Below are 24,847 nucleotides of genomic sequence, written 5' to 3' on the forward strand. Positions count from 1 at the left end.
GACCAGTAAAATGAAGTTATTCTTGGTTTCCCAATTCTTTGTTGTTAAAAGATATAGATAATACCTAAGAAATGTGTTTGTAGTGACTCACAGTAACATGCCAGATGTTAAAAGGAATATACCCGAGACAAAAAAAAAAGGTTTCTCCCCCACAAAGAACTTGCTGGTTTTAGCTGCAACTTTTGTGGTACAGAAGAATCCTACAACAATTGTAATGTCTGGCCGATTGCACAGAACACAACAGGGCATTGCCAGGTCCTCCTGCTACAAGAGTAATCTGCAGAGGCAATGGTAAGTCTTAGCTCATATCCTGGAACATAAGTGTAACTCTAGCCTCTGCTGAAAAAGGAGCCACAGGACCAGACTGGATCTATTCTAAATTCACAGAGAAGGTCCAGGAAGGAAACAGACTGATTGTACTGAGGGTTTGAAGTTCTAGAGGCTGGCTGGGAGGGTGCAGAACAGAGCAGAGGTATCACATAGCCAATCAACTATCAGAGGGTACTGCAGGGTACATTGAGGTGTCAGATCCCATGTTTCCACACACAACTTTTCTTCCACCCAGGAAAACAAGCCTCTAAACTTTTAGTGTAATACAATGCACAACATTTCCATTCTGCAACAAAATTCCACAGTCCCCATCATCAACAAAAATGATATCTTCAATGTCCTGAGAGCACTAGAAAACAAACTAATTTTCCAAGTTCTTTAGGGTTAAAGTTTTAACAAACATGCACAACTGATTTTTCTTTCAAAATTGCAAAAAAGGGTCTCCAATCCCATCCCTTGAAAATCAAAAGTAACCACAGGTGATAAGTTTGCAAGCCACTTGTTTCAGCCTTCCAAATTCACAAATAGGTCCTTTAGGTATACAAATACAAGGACGAAAACAAGGACTGGAAACTATATCTACAGTATAAGAGATTATCTTGAAAGTAATAACTCATTGAAGTAGGGTTACTGCAGAAAACTGCTTCAGTACAAGCTCTTCTGTGACAATAAAGAGCTACTGCCAGTGGAATATCCTATAGAAGTAGGGAAGCAATTTTGTCTTTGTATGAAGCATGCAATATTAGCACAGAAATATTGTATTTATTTCTGATGCCCATACTTTTAGAACTATATTGATATCTTTTAGAGATTGTAATGGCAAGCAATATAAAATTTCTAAAGCTTGGAAAACAAGCTTTACAGTATGAAACTCTATATACGTTCTTACATTTGGAGAAAATGTTGATTAATGGAAGGTTTTTCACCCTGCTGACAAGGGCTTTATAAAATCCAACTGCTGTAAATTGAAGTTAGACACATTTATCCTTGAAATAACATGCAAGTTGCTTGACAGTAAGTGTGACTGAACATTCAAATAACTTACCACTGCTTGAACTCTTTAAAGTGAAAACAGATATCTTGTCTTAAAGACATGCTTTGAGCCAGTGCTTCAAAGACATTCTTTGGCCTGTGTATGTGCAGAGGGGACATGTCCTTCTGCTCTCGCCCTACCTTCAAAGAGACTGGGGAGAACAGAATTTTTGATGCTTCCTCCTCAACCTGAACATAACACTTCCTGTGCTAAAATAATAAGATCTTGTATTTCAGGGGCCATCTGGTCACCTCTGGGGGTTAAGAAGGATCTTTTCCCCACCCCATACATATATTTTTTTCCTTTTCAGGAAAGTAAGGGGACGAATTCTTCTGAGATGCAGCACTTGACCATGACTAAGGGCATAAGAGTGAGGCAGTAAGGGGAGTGGACCAGAACCTTCATGTGTCTGGCTGGTATGTCTTGCTTATGTGTTCAGAGTCATACTGAATGCTAGATATGAGCTAATGAGTATTACCTTTTGATATATTAATAAAGGGGCTCAGTCATGACCAACACTCATCTGTCATCTGTCTAGGTCCTTCCCTAACTGAATCCAGGTGATGTTTGGTAACATCTTTTACCGGGTCAACTGGACAGTTGGGAGAGATGATAGACAAGCTTTCAAACAGAAGATGTCCTCTCAGTTGTCCTGGAATGAAGCTGATACAGCCTAAGCAAAATACCAGATATATAGCTACTTCTGATTGCTTCTCTTTGCTCAGAGATAAATAGCATAAGCTTTTGTGACACTGAGCTCACTTCATCGGATGCTGTGAAAGAACATGCAGAAAGTACTATTTAAATGGAGTGATTTTAATGCAAAAGACAGGAAAGAAGGGAGGGAGGGATGGGGAGTCCCTGTTTAGACTATACTTAACACAATCCAGTCTGTGGATGACTTCTTGTTTTGCCATTTCCTATTCAAGTTGGGTTTTAAAGTTTTGCTTTCTGAGATCAGCTGTTCTGAGATCAACGATGTGATGTCCAGGGAGGTTAAAGTGTTTTGCCACAGGCTTGTGTGTCTTTCTCAAACTGATATTAGATCATTATTCTTTCATTCTTTGACAAGTCATATGGAACAGCCACATGGCATGGAAGCAAGGAAAAGGTTCATTGTGGGCTGGGGGGAAGGGAAGAGGGCATGTAGTATGTGACTAAACAGGCCTGTGGCATGTGCAGTGAGTGGCTGGGGTGGCCCACAGTTCCAGGATATTCAGAAGTTGGATAGCCCTGAAGTAGACCACAAAGACTCTTTTTTTGTTGTTGTTGGCAACAAAGGCAATATCATGCTGGGCAGTAGTAAAAGGAGTATAACTTGCAAATCAAGGGAAGTGATTCTTGCACTAAGTTCAAGACCGGTGAGGACTCGGTAGTGGGGGTCTACTATAGACCACCACACCAGGAGAATGAGATACACCTGGAATTCTCTGGGCAGCTCTCAGAGGCCATACGGTCAAGAGATAGGGTTGTCATGGGTGACATAAACTATCTTGGCATCTGCTGGGAGGATCAATTAGCCAGAAATAATCACTCATGTAGGTTCTTAACCTGCATACAGGACCTCCACTAGGGGGAATGCCATGCTGGACTTGGTGCTGGCTATGGGGGACGACCTTGTGGGGGATCTGCAGATACAAGGCAACCTAGGGGATAGTGACCATCGATTGACGGAATTCACTTTTCAGTGAAGGGTGGAAAAAGTAACCAGCAGGGCAAAAGTGCTAGACTTTAGAAAGGCTGACATCAGGGTGCTTAGGAGATTAGTTAGTGGGGCATTAAAGCTCAAGAGCATTGAAAAAATGGGGGCCAGGAAGGGTGAATGTTCCTCGAGGAAGCGATCCTTTGGGTTCAGGAAGCGGCAATCCCACTGTGTAGAAAAGGGGGTAAAGGGGGCTAAGAAACCCTCCTGGTTAAAGAAGGAAATCCAGGAAAGCCTAAGGGCAAAAAAAGGGGCATACGGGCTGTGGAGGCAGGGGGTAGCTACCAAGGAGGAGTATACCTCCTTGGCTCTCACTTGCAGGGAATCAGTTAGGAAGGCCAAAGCTGCATTAGAACTCAGGCTAGCGACAAAAAATAAGGACAACAAAAAGTCCTTCTTCAGGTACATAGGGAGCAAAAAGAAGGTACAGGGCAGCATAGGATCCCTACAGGATAGAAAAGGGGAGCTGATGAGAGATGAGAGGACAAAGCAGAGTTCTTCAATGAGTTTTTTGTTTCTATATTCTTGAACTCAGTCTAGACAAATCTCCCAAATGCACTACTGACAGAAGCATGAGGAACACCAGCCCACCAACTGTCAGTGCTGACCTAATAAAGAGACACTTGGAGGGCCTGGATGTGTTTAAATCAGTGGGACTGGATGAGCTCCACCCAAGGGTGCTGAAAGAATTAGCCAGTGTCATAGCAGAGCCACTGGCACAACTGTTTGAGCACACGTGGTGCTCAGGTGAGGACTGGAAAAAGGGCCAATGTAGTTCCTATTTTGAAGAAGGGGAGGAAGGAAAATCCAAGTAACTATATACTGCTTAGTCTTACCTCTATCCTTGGGAAAGCCCTTGAAAAAATTATCAGGGATCACATTTGTAGGAGTCCAGCAGGTAATATAATACTGAAGGGCAACCAGCAGGGTTCATAGCAGGTAAAGCCTGCCTGACTAACTTGTTTCTGTCTATGACCAGGTCACTAAAAGCTTAGATGTGGGTGTTGAGGTAGATGTAATCTACTTGGACTTTAAGAAGACCTTCAACACGATATCCCACCTTATTCTTATAAGCAAATTAAATGGCTATGCCATAGATGATTACACAATCATGTGGGTGGCAAATTGGCTGAAGGGTCATACCCAAACAGTGGTGGCGGACAGGTATCGACCTTGAAAGATGTGGGCAGTAGGTTCCCCCAAGGCTCAGTCTTTGGGCCAGTGATGTTCAATATCTTCATCAGCGACCTGGATGAGTGCATGGAAAGCACTCTGTTCAAGTTCACAGATGACACTAAACTATGGGACGAAGCAAACACACTGATGGGAAGAAACTGAATCCAGGCAGACCTGGACAGGTTAGAGAAGTGGGCAGAGAACAATAGGATGCAGTTCAACAAGGACAAGTGCAAGGTACTGCACCTAGGGAGAGGGAATCACTAGCACACCCATAGGCTGGGGGATGAACTTCTCAGCAGTACGGCAGCAGAAAGCGATCTCAGAGTCATTGTCGACTCCAAGGTGAATATGAGTTGTTAATGTGATGAAGCAATTAGCAGAGCTAACCGCACTTTGTCATGCATGAGTAGATGCATCTCGAACAGGTCTAGGGAGGTGATGGTCCCCCTCTATGCAGCACTGGTCAGGCTGCAGCTAGAGTACTGCTTCCAGTTTTGGGCACCACACTTCAAGAAAGATATGGACAACCTTGACAGGGCCCAGAGGAGGACCACTTATATGGTTAGAGGCCTGCAGGGAAGGCCTTATGAGGAAAGTCTGAGGGACCTGGACCTTTTCAGCCTCCACGAGACAGCTGAGAGTGGATCTTGTGGTAGTATACAGACTCACCGGGGAGGACAGCAGGGAATAGAAGGGGCTCTGTTTACCAGAGCTCCCCTTGGAATAACCAGAACAATGGCTACAAGTGGATGGAGAGTAGGTTTAGGTAGGACATCAGAAAGAACTTCTTCATAGTTAAGGTTGCCAGAATCCGAAAGAGGCTTCCAAGGGAGGTAGTGCTCTCCCCTACCTTGGGAGTCTTCAAAGGGGGACTGGACAAGCACCTGGCCGAGGTCACATGACCCGTGCACGTTTTCATGCCAGTGGCAGGGGGTCAGACTCGATGATACTTTGAGGTCCCTTTTGACCCTAGCATCTATGAATCTATGACTCACCTGTAGAAGTGTGTCCAGTTCAGGACCCCACTCTTCAAGAAGGATGTGAACAGACTGGAAAGAGTCTAGCACAGAGCATCAAAAATGATTTTGGGCTTGGGAAGCATGATTTATAAGGAAAGGCTGAAAAGGCTAGGGTTATCTAGTGTGAAGTTACAGAAGACTGAGGAGGGATTTAATAATAGTCTTCAAATACCTGAAGGTGATTATAGAGAGCATCAAGATGGACTTTCTCTGTGGCCAAAGAGGAAAGGACAAGGAGCAGTGGTCTCAAGCTGGAAGAGGGAATTTAGGTTAGAGATTAGACGGTACTTCTGACTATGAGGGTGGCCAAGCATTGGAACAGGCTACCTATAGAAATTGTGAAATCTCCATCTCTGGAAATTTTCAAGAATAGGCTGGACAGACGCTTGGTTAGGACAGCTGGGCAGGGAGCCAGATAGACCTTGTGAGGTCTCTTCCAGCCATACTTTCCTGTGATGCTATGCATTTATTGGTTGTTTGCTCCTCAGAGTACTGTCCCCCCTCTCCCTTCTATCCTCCTTCCCTCTCTTTTGTATTGAAATCAGTGTCCATTTTATACACTGCCCTGTGCATATCTTTTAACAGTATCTGATGAAGTGACCTCAGGCTCAAGAAAGCTTATACTATAGACCTCTGATTTAGTCTATATAGTGCAAAATCACTTAGCCTTCTTTCTGACTTCAAACTCACACGGCTAACTACCTCTCTCTTTTTTTTGCTCCATAGGTTAACCACTCTCTTCCCCTTTCTCAGGAATTATTTGCCAAACAAATCCTACTTCTCCAGAATAAAACAGAGCAACTGACCTCACCTCACCTTGTCTTGCTTCTTCCCTTCTCTGCTGCCATTTAAGGTGAAAAGTACTCAATATGTACAAGATGCAATTGGCTTTTTTGGCCTTTTTATGCTGGATCACTTGCTAGATGAGAGAACTGAATGTAGGCTAAGGATAATTTGGAGGGGAGAAAGTTACTAAGCACTGTCCTTACTTTAGTTTACTTAAAATCTCTGTCATAATTACAGTTCTTGTATTTATTACTGGGTAAGTATTGACAAATGTAATCTATGAAATTTAGCAAGGCAAAATTTGAGTATGCACATGGGTAAGCAGTATTCACTACAGATGAACAAACCCTGAATTGCCTATATGGGCCTAAGTTAATGTATCTATTCAAGCAACTTATTAAATGATCTATCTTTTCTCTAAAAGTATAGGTATTCTTCAGAATCAAATTGCAGGAAATGAATCTATGCCTTGAGTTTTGCACTTAAGTGTGACTATGAAAGGAAAATTATAAAGGCCTTTAGTCACCAAAGCCAAGTCAAATGTTTGTAGTAATTCTGTAGAAATGAACATGATTAAAAGCAAGTACTTTTTCTGTCCCTCTGCTGCTTACAATGATGGCACATAGTAGAAAAACAGAAAATATGGAAAGCTGTGGAGTTATTATATATTTCCATGGCCAAGGAAATAGGACTTTCATGTTACTTCCTAAAGGCTGCTGATAGCATCTCTTTTTCATCCAAAAATGTCAAAAAATAAGAATCCCACAGTCACTGCACCTGTCACTGTCCTCCTGAGGCTCATTTACTCAATTTGTTTCTAAGTAACATGAGCTGACTGCAGACTGAAAACTTTGGGGGGAAAGGGGTCTGCACATTACAGAGCATATTCTACATACGGAGGAGCCAACTTCAAAGGTTCTGCTTAAATAATCAGTATCTTAAGTTATAAAACTTATTAAAAACATCCTAAATCTTCAATATTGGGCTGGGCATCTCACATTTTTCTGCCATTCTTTCAGTGCTTCTGTTTGTATTTGTGCACCGTACCATACAAAAGCATCAGCTGAACTCTACTGTGGTCCCAGCTGGACCAGGAAATTCAATCAAAATAATAAAAGTTGGGTTTTTTTTAATAACCCTTTTTAGTTTAAAAGTCATGATCTCTTCTGTTTTGAGGTTTTCTTTGGCTCACAGTTTAGGTAAAGAATTGAGTCAGTGACCATTTATTCAAAATGCCTCAAGATGAAACCAGTTCAGTGAGTATTACAGTAGTGTTTCATGAGGAACACAAGCTGGATCCTAGGAGTGATGAGTGCCCTTTACTGTTACTGAAGAGCCTTGGAAATTACGAAGAAACAGAAGGCATGGAAAATGCAAAACAAATGATTCAGGGTCTTAAAGAAATTAGAATTTAAGAAGCACAGGAGGAGTGTTTTAACAACTGTTTGTTTTTAGTGTGCAAGAGGACAAATATGGTTTAATTCACTGAGATACTTCTAGCAGTATAAATTATTAGCAATACTTTGTACTAAGAGCACTTTTCACCAAACAATTCTAAAGAGATTAACCAAAACTTCCAAGACTTATTATAATTTTAGAGATGGCAAAAATGGTCAAGATGACAAGGCTGCAATTTTTAAACCTGGACTCTTATGGATGGGCACTTAAAACTGGATATAAATGCCTAATTTTATATACACAAGTTAAAAATATTAAATGTAACTTTTTCAAGGCCACAGAAAACTTTACTTATTGCACTGGAAATATAACCTTTGACTTCTTCAACATGTATATAATGCTCCCTTAATACATATAAGCTCTATACTTGTCAAGTATGAAAAAATAAACTATTTTTTCCCGTTTGGAATATTGTTGCTATCCCAACACCTTACTTCTGCTTATAACTAATAATGGAAAGATTTTAACTGCAAACACTGTAACAACAAGAAATTCTCTGCTGGATCCTTCAACTGATCCATATTCTTCATGGACAATTCCCTTGTACATAAGAATTTTTAAGGGAAAACACCACCACTGATAGAAAATTTCTGAAACGCTCTCCCAATGAGACAAAAATCTTCAAAGTAGAGCCTTCAGCAATGACAAAATCCTCCAACATATACAGAACCCTCTATGATATAAGTGTATCAAAAACATGATTTTCCTATAACATTAAAATTCATTTAAGGGGATTCCTTTAGCATGTAGAAAGAGAACAAGTATATTAAGTTCTCTACAAAACAGTTGCTGAAAGCTACATGAAGTTTGTTGTTCTGATTTCTCCTTAACCAAGGTGAAATCTATGGGATAGCACTTTATTAATGCAGATTAGAAAGAAAATTAACTTTAAAAATGTATTTTAAAATATTCAAAGGCAACAACAGATCCTTGACCCTTAAATGTAGAAGCAGATAGATCTTTTAACTAAAATGCTTGACAGAACAAATTCAGTCATTCATCAAGTTATACTGTTTAATGACAAACTTACTCAATAGTTATGGCTGCTACAAAGTACCCAAAACTGGAAGTAAAGTGGCATTTAATTCTGTTTTTATATAATTGCTTTTTTTGAGATTGGAACGATTTTGTACACATCATGATGGCTATAAGTCTCCTATGTTTGTATGTTCAGCTTCTGAACACTTAGACTTTCAGTCACCACTATTTACTGCAAGGATAATTATTTGGAAGAACTCAGTGACAAAAGTGAAATTATAGATTCCTGGGCTATATCAACACACTCAAAGATGTTCCTTAAAAATGACCAATGTTGGACCATTAAAAATGGTCAATGCAGGAAAAGGCAGCAATGAAAATGCATTATGAAATGGAAAGCTGCTTGTACACGTGACAGGGGCTTAATCCCCTAAATTGAAAGGGTGGGTTTTTAATTGCAATGATTAAAAACTCACCATTTCAATTACAGTCTTCCATCACTGTTATGGCAAGGGGCCTGATCTTTTTTAATTCCTGCAGAGCCTGCCCATCTCTCCTGCAGCCAGGTGGCAAGCTGCTAGAGGGCTGAGCAACCCCCGAGCTGTAGGGGGCCTCAGTCCTTCCTTCCACAGTGGCAACCCCCCTGCCCCCAGGACCACCTGGGTGGGCTACTAGTGGGCAAGTACCCCTCTGCAGCTCAGGGCCCACCAGCAGCTCGCCCCCTGTCCATGGGAGAGGCAGGCAAGCTCTACAGGGAAAAAAAGGATCAAGCCCCTCGCTGCCTCCCTCCCTCCCCCCGCCCTCCCCAGCAAAGCCTGCCTGCACGAGCTGTCACTGGGCCATACAAGTCAAGCTGTGGGGGGCAGTCCTTCCTTCCATGGCAGCAGTGTCCCTTGGGGCCACCCAGGCAGGATGCTAGCTGTGCAGGTACTACCTTAGTTTGCAGGCATCATCTGCCAGATCCAACTCTTCCCTGGGTGGGTGGCTAGTAGGCAAGTGCTGCCCCAGCTCACAGGCAGCACTCAGTCTAATCCAACTGTTCCCTGAGCCTGAGCTGGGGCAGCACCCGCCTACTAGCAACCTGCCCAGGTAGCTCCATGTGGCGCTGCTGCCATTGAAGGAAAGACTGGGGTCCTTCCCAGCTCAGGGGCTGTTCAAACCCACCAGCAGCTCATCCCCCAACCATGGGAGAGGCTTGAAGGCTCTGTGAAAAAAGAAACAAAAGGATTGAGCCCCTCACAGCTTCTGCTTTCAGCCTGCTTCTCCCATAGTGGGAGAGGGCGGGGGTGAGCTGTCAAAGGTTGCAACTTTACAAATAGCTACAGCCACGTTACAAACTAAACTACATGCAAATGTGGTTTAATTTGCAATGTAGCAAACTCATTTAAATAGTAAAAAAAACTCCATAGCGTGACAAACTGCAAAAATGGCCAATTTTCGTCATGTGTACAAGCTCCCGAAAAAATCTCAACCAGCAATGAAAAAAGATGCTGCAAAAACTGGGTTCCAAGTTCCAAATATATTAACTGTCCATTAGCAGTTTAAGGAAAGGATTTCAGAGATACCAGTGACAATTAGGCACCTCATTTCCATTGAAAATCATGTGTGCCATTTATAATCAACTCCTTCCCTACATTTTTCATCACAGGAGACTTCTGCTTCCTTGTGATTTTACATACACTATGGTTCTATTGGCAAATGGTCCCATTTTAGATATATGCCACAAGTTACAATCGTCTACGCAGGTACTGCTACACTCCTGGCAAGTCTTCTATCCCTCCTCTAGGCACTACTGAGCCTGCCAGAATTCTTCACATTAATTAAAATTAGAAAGTCTATTTTTTCTCAGTTTCTCTGTCAAAACTTAACACAAGCAATGCCAATGAAACAGCAGGGAAGAAAGTAGCTTTTGAAAACAGCCTATCCAGATATGTGAAGAAAAATGATAGTAGAAAAATACCAAGAATTTAAATAAAGTTTTCCTAAATTAAAACAAAAGAAAAAAACCCCCCATAGACAGACTGCACAAAATGCCAGCCTTCCAGAAACATTAACTGCCAATCTTTCACAAGGATGTGTTAGTGTAGATCAGTGTGTTTTTGGCAAGCTCTATTATCTTTCACATCATGGAGTTTTTCTGTCTGCTTGGAGAGTGTAGGATTGGGAATATGAACTATAGCACTATCATTGCAACTGAGATGATAATTCAGACCAAGGGATTTAGTCAGCAATTTTCACCTCCTTTGCTGTTTACAGAACATCTGCAAACACTATGTGATTTCATCATATTTACTTATCATTCAAATGTATTTGACTGAAAGTTTTCAGGGATTTATTTACTTTATGGTTCTGTATTCAAAACTTATAATGCAAAATTTGAGCAATGCTGCTTAGCTGTGATAAACCACGGAGCAAATCTAAGACCATCTACTGCACCTGTAACAAAACCCAGGTGGACATAGGATCATTATGGTGACTTTATACCATCCTGTCTCAATCCCATGGCACTCCATGGCAGCTAGAGGTTTCCAGTATAACAAAAGACTGGACCCAGAGCCTAAGTCAGGCTAGCCTCCACAAACTACACTGTGGGTTGCATGCTGCCTGGAATCTCTATAGCAGTGCGGGCTGCAATTCTAGCAGTTCTCCATCTCCAAGACATCCCCTATGCTGAAGCTTGCAAGGGGATCTTCAGGTAATGGTTATTAGGCTATTTTCAGTGCCAGAGCCACAAAAATTCTCTCACAGGTGTAAATGGGGCTTTAGGGCTCATTTACATTGCTCTGCTATTTTACATGATGTACAACGGCTAGAGCAGGGGAGGGGATCTCACCCATCACACATGTGGCCATTTGTACATGCCATAAAATTGGTCTTTAAAGTGGCTTAATGCCCTTTTGCACTGCTTTAGTGTTATGGGTGTTAAATGACCTTGGGACGCAGCAAAATAAAATATGTCTGAGGTATTTTAGTTTGCTATCTTACAGCTGTGGAGGGAAGCACTGGGCCCCATGCAGCTCAGGGGCTGTGCAGGCAGCCCGTGCAGGTAGGTTCCACTGAAGGGGGTGGGATAAACTAATTTAAAAAGCAGAAAGCCTGATCTGGCTTTTTTCTCCCTGGAGCCTGCCTGCCTGCTTGAGCTGTGTAAAGAGTGCTTCTCTTTACACACTCTTTGCTCACAGCCCCAGTGCTTCTCTCCACAGCTGTAGTGTTCCCTGGGGCAGACCAGGCTGGGTGTCTGCAGGCAGATGCTACCTGGGGGGCACCACTGCTGCCACAGGGGGAAGCACCAACCTTCCCCCCACTGCAGCTCAGGGACTGCTTAGCCCACCGGCAGCTCATCCTCCCCTCCCTGCTGCCAGAAAAGCAGGTAAGGATCAGGCCTGACCCTTGTGTACATGCCACAGGGGTTTACTTCACTCTAAATTGAAGTGGTGTTTTTAAAAACCCACCACTTCAATTGAGGGAGAATTAACCTAAAGCAAACCCCCGTTGCGTGTACAAATGGCCTGCGTGCTTTCCATCTGTCCATTAGATTGCATTAGAATAATTCTTACTAATTATACTTCTGGTGGAAGTGGGAGAAAACTTTAGGGGAGAAAACGTTATATTTACTTATTGTATTTAAATATGTTGGTTTAAAAACAGCTTTCTTCAAGCACTGGTGTTAATAAAACCCATCCAAAAATGTTCAGTAAAAGCTGAAAACAGTGCAAATTAGGGCAAAGCGAATTATCTTCATACTTCTCAGAAGTAATTGTTTAATATTTTGAAGCAAAAAGACAGAAAAAAAATTCATTACAAGATTATTTGTTTATTATTTATGTCCCTTGGCCCCAGATGGCCCAGGTGTTGGGGGCAGCTGGTTCCGGCGAACAGCACAGCAGCCAGACTCAGCTTCCTGGCAGCCCCCACAGCAGCGACTGCCTGTGTCTCCACTGCTGCCACCAGCCCCAGCCCCATTGCCTGGGTACTCCAGCCTGTCCACCCTGCACCCACTGCTGGGGATGCTGGCTGGAGTGGGCAGGTAGAGCATTCATGGAGACTAGCCTGGGATCCCCACGGCACAATTGGCTGAGCAGATGGAATGGGGTTGTGGGTGGATGGGGAGTGCTAGCTGGGTGTAGGACAGGTAGATGAGGCTGGAGAAAGGGCTGAGGCCAGGATCATGGAGTGGTAGGCACAGCTGAGATCTACTCCCCATGCACCCCTGCCTGTGGAATCAGCACCTATTGTAGGGACGTATGGCGAGTGGATTGCAGCTCTGCCCTAGGCCCTGGCCCTGAGCTACCACCATCCTGTGATCCAGGCCCTAGCCCTGTCTGCCATCCCACTCATGGATGCTGCTCTTTACCTACCCATAGCACCATCCTACTACTCAGCTGAGTGTGCCCTGCCCATGGGGATCCCAGGCCAGTCTCCATGATCACCCCAACCACCTCCATTTGGCAACCCTGGCAGTGGATGAGGGGCAGACAGGCTGGGGCTGTATTGAATCAATACCCCTCACCCCTCTACCGGGCCAGGTCAGCCGCTCCACACCTCACTCCCTGGCCTGCAACAATTCACCCAAATTCCTTAACTAGCCCAAATAATTAACACACCCCTGGTATAGGTCCATGATGACAATGACACAAGAGAAGGAGCAAAATCGAGATCACTCTCTATTAAACCATTAAGTGGCTCAAAACATAAAAGGGAGAAAATATGGATTCTGTTTTCAGAAAAGAAGGTACTGGTTATTAACAGCCATTTTACAATATCTGTCTAGTCTACAGAGATGTTAGCATATTTTTAATGGATACAACCAAGCTAGAAGCTATCAATGGTAAGAGACATTATTGCTACTCCCTATTTGGCTTTAATGCGACAGTAATGGGATTTCATAGATATATAAGAGATAATGTGGCCTGGGTTCATCATATTTTTATGTTCTGTTTTTGTTTGACAATCAATAAGGTGGAATTTTCCTAGCAGTCATCTGCTATCATTTTATCTGTAATATGATTATGATGATAGGTGAAAAGCAACCATGCACCCATTAGGAGATAAGAAGTGTCTGTACTGTGCTCTAATGATTTTATGTTCCCTAATTCACTCTATTAGACATGCTTCGAAATTTTCATCAGCACAAAGTGATCCCTGATTTGCTTACCCATGCTCACTTGTGACCTGTTCTACATCAGTCACTTAAAGTTTGTGCCTTATATGAACTTGTCTGAATGTCTGAACAAGCCTTTTGCAACTTCTTCCAAAGAAAATGGAAAATGGATTTGAAAGGAGAAAAAAAATGATGTATTTTGTCTTCTCTCAAGAAAATAGAATGAAGTAAATATGGAGTGTTTTTCCATTCTCAGATAATAGGGATGGATATTTTATATGACAGCTAGTCATATAAATGAGGCAGTTCTCCAACGTTCTCATTAACGTCTTACAGCAGTGGGGCTCAACCTCCAGCCCATGAGCCAAATATGACCTGAAAAGCCATGGCATCCAGCTCACAGGGCTTCCCATGGATTGGAAACATTAGGCTGACGGACAGCAGTGCCAAATAATATTGCCACCCCTTCCCTGCCACTAAATTACCACGCCCAGCAGCTGGAATAGATCCAGGCCACACCCCTTCTCCTAACACCGGATTGAGGCCAGACCACGCCCCCTTCTCCCTGTGGGCCAGGCCCGTCTCTCTCCTCCTGCAAGGCTGGATGTGAGCTGGGCCACACCTTCTTTTCTCCCCCTCCCCCCCCCCACAGCTGTTAAACAAATTGCCAATTACTCAAATCACAAGCGAGACCTTATGAGGGAGGATAAGGCAAGATGCCACGTTTATTGATTAACTGCTTAATACACACACACACACACACATACACACACACCCACCCCAATTTCTGTTCTGTACTGGTATACCAGTCTTATCAGTACTTGGATCAACTTGGTGGCCAGCTTGCTGGTCCCTCTTGTCAGATGAACCAATGCTCTAGGATGACATGCAGCACAAGACCCAAAATCAATACATCTTCTCCCATCTTTTATAGCTTTGTCAATTCACCCAGTTGTCTGAGCTTTTGCTGTGTGATCACTGTGTTCTTCCTTGAAGGTAGATTGCTCTTGTTCTCTCACTGTTCTGGAGTGGCTTCTTCTTGTTTTGGTCTTTTATCTGTCTGCATTCTTCAGTCAGTCGCTAGCTGATGTTTTCCTTTTCCACAAACACACCCTTACCCATTCTTTCACACATACAGCATACAAAGCTCAAGCACTTACGTTGAGCTACTGAGCAATACAAAATGGAGTTTAAGGCAATGCAAAACTCAAGAAAATACGTAAGATTAAAAGCAACAGGCAAAAAGTCTATGTGTATAACACAGCCAGAATGGGGCCCAGTCATGCCCTCTTCTTCCTAGGCAGCCAGACTGTGATCATGCCATGCTCCCTGCCCCCACATGGCTAGATCAGGGCCAAGCCATGCTCCCTTCCTCCTTTATGCTCTGGGGCCATGACCTCTTCCCCCACAGGCCTAGCCTAAGTCTCTTCCCCACATGCAGCTGGATCAGAATCAGCCTCCCTCCCCCCCATGTGGCCAGAAAGGACCCTGCTGTGCACCTCAACAGGTGCTGGATCAGGAATACCAGCCAGATCCAGCCCATGGATGGACTAGACACCACCTACTACCCCTCCAGACAAAAACATCGAGCACCACTTTCTTACAGAATGGAATATCCAATAAGTTATTTCATTAGCACTGTTCAGGGAAGACTTAGCATGTAACTTTTTTAATTGAAAATATTTTAGTTTATAAATAAACTTCTGTTTATATCAAGGAGATAATCTCAAAAGACCTACAGATCACACATCCCAAAAAGGATATAGTGAAATTAGGAAAGGTACAGAAAAGAGCAATAAAGAAGATCAGAGGTATGGTGCAGCTGTAGTGAAAAGTCTATGACTCCTTAGCTTAGAAAGCAGACAGCTGTGCAGGAATATGAGATAAGTCCATAAAATCTTGAGGGATAAAGTGAATAGGGAACTGTTATTTATCAAATCCCATAATATAAGAATTAGGGGCATCAAGTGAAATGACCAGGAGACAGGTTTAAAAGCAAATAAGAAGAAATACTTCTAGGTATATTTTTATTTATTTTACACACAATGTAGTTAACTTGTACACAGTTAACACTACCATAGGAGGTTGTCAAGACAGACAGTATAGCCAGGTTCAAAAAAGGATTAGACAATTCACGTAATTATGGCATAGAACAGTCAGGCACATGTCTAAAACAATGATTCATTATTGGCAAGATACGATCTAAGGGGGCCAATGGTCAAACCACGGCACTTCATATGTTGTGAGGTTTTTAGCTCAGGAAAAGCCAAATACAGTGCTCATCTTTAAGAAATGGAAAAAAGGAAGATTCCAGGAATTACAGACAAGTCAGTATGACCTCAATACCTGGAAAGATCATGAAACAGGTACTCAAGAATCTACTATGAATCTACACCTATGAATCTACACCTAAAGGAAAACAAGGTGATCAAGAAGAACCAGCATATATATATCAAGAGCAAGTCATACCTGAGCAAACTGATTTCCTTCTATAATGAAGTGACAGACTCTGTTGATGGGGGAGACCAGTGCATGCACTACAGCTTAACTGTGTAGCTCAATGATTGATTGGGAGGAGGTATCAAGTGAGGTTCCTTGGAGATCAGTACTGGGTCCAGTTATCATTTAATATTGTCATTAACAATTTGGATAATGGGATCAAGTATGCCCTTAGTAAATGTGTGGATGACTCCAAGTTGGGCAGTTACAGATACTCTGGAGGGCAGGACTAGGAATCAGAATAACCTGGAGAGACTAGAAAAAAAATGGTCTGCAATCAACCAGATGAGACTGAACAAGGATAAGTCCAGAATCCTTTACTTTGGATGGAAAAAAATAATACATAAATATATACTGGGGGATGACTGGCTAGGCTGTAATACTGCAGAGAAGGAACTGGAGATTACAATAGACCATAAGTTAAATACAGTGTGCTATTGCTGCAAACAACAACAATATATTTGATTGTATTTACAAGAGTGTCACTTACAAGCCAAAGAAAGGGATTCTTCTCTTCTTTCAGTACTAGTAAGGCCTCATGTGAGGTACTGTACCCAGTTTTAGGCCCTATACTTCAAGGAAGATATGGAAAGTTTTGAAAGAGTCCAGTGCGGAGGAACAAAAAACCCACCAAACAAACAAACAAAAATATTATGGGCATGGGAAGTATGACATAAGGAAAGACTGAAAGAGTTAGGATTATTTATTCTCAAGAAGAGGAGACCGAGGAGGGATTTGATAACGATCTTCAAATACCTGAAGGGTGATTATAGAGGGGATTGAGCTGGACTTTCTCTGTGGTTGTAGGAGACATGATTAGAAGCAATGACCTCAAGATGCACAAGAGAAAATTTAGGTTGGAGACTGAGAGGAACTTTCTGGCTATGAGTGTGGTCAAGCACTGGAACAGGTCACCTGCATAAACTGTGGAGTTTCCTTCCCTGGAAATTTTCAAGAGCAGGTTAAACAGACATTTGACTGGGATGGTATAGTTAGGGATGATCATGTTTTGAATATGGAGCTGGACTAGATGACATTGTGAGGTTCCTTTCAGCCCCCTGGCCTATGATTATATGTTTTTCAAATTATCACCATTTCAGCTGAAAACTTGTAAGAACAGTCCAACTGCCTCTCTCATCATGAGATCCAAACCAAAAACCTGAACCTTGACTTTTTTTTTTTTCTTCAGACTTTACCCTAATGTCCTAAGCAAAGCAAGGACCATATATTGATGTAGGCAGCATGACATTTTTTCTGTCATTAGTAGCACAACCCTTCAAGTTTTAATTTACAAATACTAGAAAGCCCTCAGTGTTAAGTACTAAAAATAAAATTAGATCCCTATTCTATCCATTGTAACAAAAAGTTCCAATCATCACTACTCTGGCTAGTTAGTCCAATTCCAGTTAGCCAGCACCAAAGATCATTTACAATCTGCCACATGTTCCAAATTAAATGAATCATGGTAACACTGAAAGAGACTGAGAAATGAGATTAAATTTCTCTTGTATTGACAGCAGGCAGTAAAAACAAACAAACAATGCATTTATTATATATACATATGTATAATGTGTATAATATTACATGGCAAGTCTGCTTTACTTTTTTATTAGTGTTTTTTGTAACAAAATTTGGTAAGTGTCTTACTACATTTCTAGTGTTAATATTAAATATGCTAATTGAATCTGAGAACATTTCATTTCTGATGCTTGTTATGCCACTAGCACTTGTCTGCAGAAGTTACATGCTTGATTTAAAATCCAGAAATCCAACAGTTCAAAATACACAGCTCCCAATGGTGAATTCACCTAAATGACTTATATTATCCTCATTACTGCACAAATCCTTTGCAGGTTAAATGCACAGCTCTTTCTAGAGCTCATCTGACCTACCCATTTTTCCACTCAACATCTCTGGCAATTTAACAGCCCTAAACCTTTATTGCTGCAGAAAAATTATACATGCTATATGCACAAATGTGACAACCGTGTTTGCATATTTTGCTAGTCCTTTTCCAATTGTTTTACTTTGAAAGAGAAAATTACCTCCTTGTCTAACTCTGTGAATTATAAAGTATGTTCACAGTTATTTTTTTATATTCAGAAACACTCCTGAAGATTAAGCCTATGCTATAATGTAGCAGAAATTATATTAATACAGATAATGAATTTCCCTAAAATGTATTTCCTATTTTCATCAGACTTGGAGCCATTAGACCATGAACGCTTTATAAAAGTATCAATAGTGGTTTGCCTTAAATGCACAGAACCAAAATGCTACAAAGTTTGCCAGAACTGTAAGTAAACCTCATTCTGTTTGTGTTGCATTCCACTGTACCATAGGCACAGTGAACAAGCAAACAGAGCCTCATCCCACTAAGCACCATACCTATAATTGAGAGCCAGGGTCTCAAACAGCATATGATTCAGATATTCAAAAACAGGCAAAGGAAAGATACTGTTTCGGGGTTCTTCCCTGACCTCAACTTTACCAATGAAAGAAGGAAATCAGACAGATTAAATACTTTGCCCAAACTTATACAAAACATGCCTGGAAGTGCCAGGAAGTAACCCCAGGTCTTCTGAGTTCCCAGCAAGTGCTTTAGCAACAGTGCCATTCCTTTTCATCTGGCCTGATGCTGAATTAAAGGTTCAGGATTGTTAAGTGTTAATACATGCTATGGAAAGAATAAAGGAAAAACACAAGAATAATTAGTGCCTATGTATCTCTTCCAAGAACATCATGATTTACTCAATAATAGGAGCACAGAAGGGGTCTTTTATGCACGTCTCATCAGACTAACCCTCTGCAGAATTTAAGGTCTGCAGCTGGGAAGAGCAAAGAAGGCCCTAGGAAGCATACTCATTATTTAAATCCCTGCAGGCACACCACAGCAAAGTTAATACATCCCTGAGCAAAATCATGGTGTTATTGACCCTAATGGGACTTTGCTTGTGTACAGGGGTCTTTTACATGAGATGTTTAACCTATTTATGAAATACAGATTAACACAGTAAATCACAGAACATTACAGATTAGTGCTCTTTCAAGATTTTTCCTCTTTGCAGTGTAGTATAATATTGTTTTAGAAGGACTCTTCAAGACTGCATCGTAGAAGAGAACCCATTTATGAAGCCCTAAGGATCGTAACAAAAAGAAAACTTCATTTTTTCAGAATAGTCAGTTCCTTAAACAATAATATACATATTTTACAATGGGGTTTATAAGAAAGAAACTAGAAGAAAGATGTATTGCAATGACTAATTTTAAAAGTATGAACAGATTATCTGTAATAAATGTAAAATTAAACAGATAGAAATATTTAGTACAGATTTCTCCCTTTCTTTTCCAGTCTCTCATAAACACCATTATTACTTAATATTTCAATCTCTCACATACTGTGGCAAAATTCCATGTGGCAATCTTCATATATTTTCTGTTATACAGAATTTGTTCATATATTCTGTATCTCCTTTTCAATGAAATACTGAATTGCCTAGCCATCAAGCACATTCACTTAACAAGAAGGGTGGATTTGGACAATAGGGTAAGTACAGACTTTACACATAAACCAGTGTAAGTAAAGGGAAACTGATATAAAACCTGGGGAGTGGGGAATGTGTGGAACCCCTACATCTGTCTCACCCCCCCTCCCCCACCAGCTGTGCTGGGGGAGAGGGGGAGCAAGTGGCAGGGACTTTCCATTGAGCTACAATTAAGCTGTATTGCATGCACTGGTCTCCGTCATTAACAGAGCCTGTCACTTCATTATAGAAGGAAATCAGTTTGCTCAGGTATGACTTACTCAGTATATATATGCCTGGCCCAGCATGGTTTCCCTCTGCAGTCCTGCTCCCCTATCAGCTATCAGTGAGGGAGGAAAGGGAGGAAAAATGGAGGCCTCTGCTCCAGACCACCCTCAGCCAGCATAGCTGGGGAGGGGAACACAGCAGGGGCTTCTCCTTCTGCACTGCCTCATCCAGCACAGCTTTTCTTCCCAGCCCTGCCTCCTGTCTTGTCCCCACACTGCTGATGGATGGTGGAGGAGGGGAGGTGGTAACACTGGAGAGAAAAGCCATGCTGGGCCAGGCAGTGAGGAAGAGGGAGAAGCCCCCATCATGTATGCCCCCCACCGTCCCGCTATGCTGGCTGGGGGGTGGCTGGCACAGGGGCAGGGCCTTGGCTTGCCACCCCTCCCCACCCACTGCTGAAAGCAAAGAAGCGGGGAAGCCCAGTCTACACAGTTTAGAGAAACCATGGAAGTCTGGTCAATCCTGCCTTGGGCCTTTTGAATGTTTGCACCTAGCCTAAATTAAAAAAACAAACAAACAAACAAACAAGCACTATGAACTACAAACCCCTACACCTAAATTTGACATTGAGCAAACCACAATCCACATATTACCAACAGTTATCCAAATCCTGGATTAGTAAAAATTATGGTGTGCTTTTCATCATTATGCTATTCTCTTTAGTAGAACATAATTTTTGTGCTGTAGATTATATGTTTAATCTTAAATGTCAGCAACTTTCACATTACTGGCAAATAATTTCTTTGCTGCCTAATAATTGAATTTTAACCTGCTATTCATTTTTGTTTTGTTTTGTTTTGAATATTGACTAGGTTTTCACAGGATTCTGACGGCTCAACTGATTTTGAACGTCAATGAGCAATGATTACTTAACACATGTAGTCATCATGTAAAAACACCAGTCACTTTTATAAAAAAATATTTCTATATTTCAGTGGTTTAAAACTGGTGATGATAAAAGTAGACTAAACAATCATCAAAATGTTGGTGATTGCTTAAAAGGAAAGGTAGACTCTAGTCCCTTCTACCTTTCATTTTATACTAGACTGTATATCACAATATGCCTCCATATGTCCATTTCTTATTGCTACTCCAAAGAGAAGTGTCATCTCCAAAAGGAAAAAGGTGCAAAGTACAAGAAAGAAGACATCTGTTTTGAAGTGTAAAGCAGTTGCTGTCTCATTGCAAACAGCTTTATTGGAACCAGGTTATTAAACATGTAATTCCTAACTACTTTTTAATTAAACAAACTTTCTGGTTACTTGTTAGAAAGCTAAAAATCATAGCCCCGCAATAAGAACTGCAGACCAGAGAAACAATGAATGGAGTACACTCATTTGCATTCAGAATGAACTGAAATTTATGCTAAAAATATATTTCAAAACCTTGTTCTAATATCAATATTGTTTTAACCTAATAACTGCTAATGTTCTGGTGCTTACTACAGGGGAAAAAGTGATAACTTACATTCTTTATATGTATTCCAGTTCTTTACTCCAATTTGTATAATCAAGTTTAATTAGATACCACCTGAAATAGTCCTTTTAACAATAGCCAAAACTTACATTAATACTGTAGTTTTATAGTAAAAATGTTCTTATCATCACATAATTAGAATTTTCACGAGTACACATCACCTAAGCTATTAACTCGAATCAAAACACTTCCCCCCACAAGCTACCTCATTCCCCCCTCTCCTGTTTACCATGGAGGTGACCAATACTTTATTATTATTCTACTATAATTACTGGGAAAGTTATGGCCCAGTCCTGCTCTCTGCTGATCACCCTCAATTTCCATTAGCTTCAATTAAGTCTTTCAGTAACATATTGAAAAGCAAGGTGTCAAGTACATTTCTGTTCTTCCTTTAGAGGCAACGACAAAACAGATTAATTCAGCTGAATTAAGACTGCACCTTAGGAAAGTCCAATAATGGATTTAGGACTAGGAATATTTGCTTTGAAGGAGATTCTCAAAAGCAGTTAGTGTTCAATTGCCATTGAAAAGCAATGGAAACTAAATGGTCCACAATCATTTGCACCTTTAAAAACCATCCCTTTCATCATCTGACATAAATTAGAGATGCTGTAAAATTGCTAGACATTGACAGAACACAGAAAAACTACTAGCCACATCACTTCAACATATTTCCTAAAAGTCCCAATCACATGCAGAAGTTGCAATGACTACCTCCACCATCTCTATGCCACTTCAGCATTTCCCATACACTAGAGTAAACCAGTGTTATGACTTCTCTCTCTAAGTGGCCATCTCAGAGCTAAGCTCACACCCTATTTGAATGGTAAAAAAAAATTGTAGGCAACTGCTTGGGATTTGTTTGGAATGCATGTACTCTTCCTAGAAATGATAGATGAAATCAGTCTGGAGTCTGGCATACTGTTGACAGGAACAGCATAAGTATGTATGTACACATATACTTCTGCTAACACAAATCATTCCTTATCTATAAAAAATCCTGCTCCTCCAATCTTGAAAATCCCTTGGACATTTGAGCAATATTGGACAGTGTGTCAAATTGTATGACGCTTCCATTACCTAAACTAATATCTATACCTAAACTGATATCAACCTAATGTTTATCTTTGCCCAAACTTATAAAACACATTTTTACTCTGTAAGTGAAGAGCAAAGCCACCTGGATCCAAAAGCCCCAAAGAGGAACTGTAACTTTGCTTGAACAGGAAGGAGTAGGGAGTGATAGATCACTGAATTTAACTTCCTTAAGCTTTTAGTCTTTTTTCTTGGCTTCCTCTAAGTTAAACTCAACCCTACAAATGAGTAAATGGTTGGAAATTAAAATTTAACAAAGTTTGTTTGCCCCATTAGGCAAATCCCTGAGTATCTTCTACTAGATCTCAGAGAAATCAGGAAACAGAAGGATGCTAGCTTTCTGCATTATAGATACAGAAAGTATTCCTGGGGGCAAACATGGAAAGTACAGGTGGTGACATGAGGTGGCATTTACCTGCTTTGCAAGAGTGCAAGTAGTAGAAAAAAAATGGGATTAGTCACTCATGGAGTGCTGCTTATTATGTATACAGCAGGAGACCTGGGCCCATTCCATCAAATATATTTTGCAAGCAGCATCCAGTTAGTGATATCAGCAGCTGTTGTCAAAAAGATAGAGAAAAGCCATTTTTTATGTTACCTAACAAAGATAGTCATTTACGCATTACCACTGAAAATCCACGCAAGAGGGTAGAAAAGGATATTTGTGATCCTCCTTGATGAGGTTTCATTCATTTTTTTCTCTCCCAAGATGGGACATGGATTTCTTCAAGAAGAACCAGCCTTCAAACAGCACTGTTCCCCTTGTACCTCCATGGTGGCTCTGCATCTCTGCAATTTGTCCCCTGCACCCTCCAAGTATAATTCCAATGTAGCTCTGCGGCCATAGACTCCTCAGCCAGTCCTTCAAGACTTTATTAAAAAGATTAATTAACTTTAATTTGAATATTTTGGAGACAGATGAAAATGATTATCCACAGAAGAGGCCCATCCTCTTATGAATGGACCTGCAGTATCATTAAGGATTGGGAGATAGTAAGAAGACAGTGCTAGGAAATTGGAAAATCCATGAAAGATGCCTTTTGAGATACTTTCCTTAATGTTTGGGCACAAAGTATCATCTGATAAATTTTCTCTGTGTTTGAATTACCTTATGTGCTGGTACAAGATTATGAAAGACTGTCAAAATTGTGATTTCTCTCCAGTTGCAACAAATGTCATATATTCTGACTTCTGCTGTAGGAACCCAACAGACAACTTTTGTTCTGAAGCATTTGCATGAAGGTTTTCATGTCTAAAGCCAACAGATCTGGCCACTTCAGCAAAAAGACTTAAGAATACAAAAACTGGAAAATTAAAAACAGAGTCAGGTCACCCCTTCCATGAGAAAAATGTTCAGAAGATGGCAAGGAACCCATTATAAAATACCTTTCTTACCTAACAGAGCAATTGGGCAGAGTTTACTTTCATGAAGTAAGTTATTACAGGTCTATCCCTAACCTTTAGCTATCCCATAGTATGCAGGAACCATCTGCACCTTGTGCTTTTTCTTCAGTCTTGCATTCCAGTTCCTCCATCAAAAAGGAAACTGAAAGTGCACCAATCACCAAATTTGTGCGAAAGGAATGTTTTCCCTGTGACAGAACTGGTAAGGCCATTGAAGGTTTTCACCTTCCTCTGTATGGTGAGGTATGAAGGTATTCACCTTCCTCTGCCCATCTATTAACTAGTCATTACAGTGACAGGATGTTGGCAGTGCCTGCTCACCTTCAAGGCCTTTCCCCCTTCCTTAGATTATATTTTCATGGAGAATTTTATCAGGTAGGTACAGGATCAAACATGTCCCAGCTGACCTTCCACTTTACCCATGTAGGTCCCCTGACATGCAAGGAGTAAGATTCACAAAAAGGACTAATCTCTCCTGCCCTTCAAAATCTCCCTGAAAAAGCATCCAAATATATTTTACAGTTAGGCAGTTTCAAAGGAAATGCAATATAGTGGCTGCTATTCTTACATTTACGCGAGTCCCTTGTTCCCAGATCTCTAAATTTCCTTCCAGCAATGCTCTTCTCCATTTTGGCTACTTACCAGTTTTTTCTGCAAGTGCTGATGCATTTCTTCTCTGCTAGCAATAATAATTCTACTGTATGGCGACAGATGTATTTCTGCAAGTAACTTTTTCTGCATCGCTTCCTTTTTTCACACAGCATCTGAGCAAATTTTTCATACCCACCTGTCAAAATTCTCCAAATGTAAAGATTCTGGATATTTTTTAATGCCATTTCCTACCCTTTGGAACTGCATATACAAAACAGCAGTCTTGAAAGCAAGGATAAATACACCACACTTCTTTACAACCCTATTATTTAAGTTTGATTTAGCATGGTTCCCATTTACCTCATGTAACAATTAAAAACATGC

At 41.1% G+C, this 24,847-nt stretch overlaps 1 protein-coding gene and 1 long non-coding RNA gene across 6 annotated transcripts in view; both read right to left on the reverse strand.

The window, feature by feature from the left end:
• LUZP2 (leucine zipper protein 2) overlaps positions 1-24,847 on the reverse strand; it is a 411,554-nt gene that overhangs the window by 359,979 nt on the left and 26,728 nt on the right. The window lies entirely within an intron of this gene.
• LOC109321308 overlaps positions 18,551-24,847 on the reverse strand; it is a 30,501-nt gene continuing 24,204 nt past the window's right edge. The window contains exon 2 of the long non-coding RNA XR_002104032.1: positions 18,551-18,762. This is a non-coding gene — a long non-coding RNA (uncharacterized LOC109321308). The remainder of the gene's footprint in view (positions 18,763-24,847) is intronic.

This window comes from Crocodylus porosus, unplaced genomic scaffold, assembly GCF_001723895.1.
Source record: "Crocodylus porosus isolate Cpor-Errol unplaced genomic scaffold, CroPor_comp1, whole genome shotgun sequence".
Classification (NCBI taxonomy): domain Eukaryota; kingdom Metazoa; phylum Chordata; order Crocodylia; family Crocodylidae; genus Crocodylus; species Crocodylus porosus.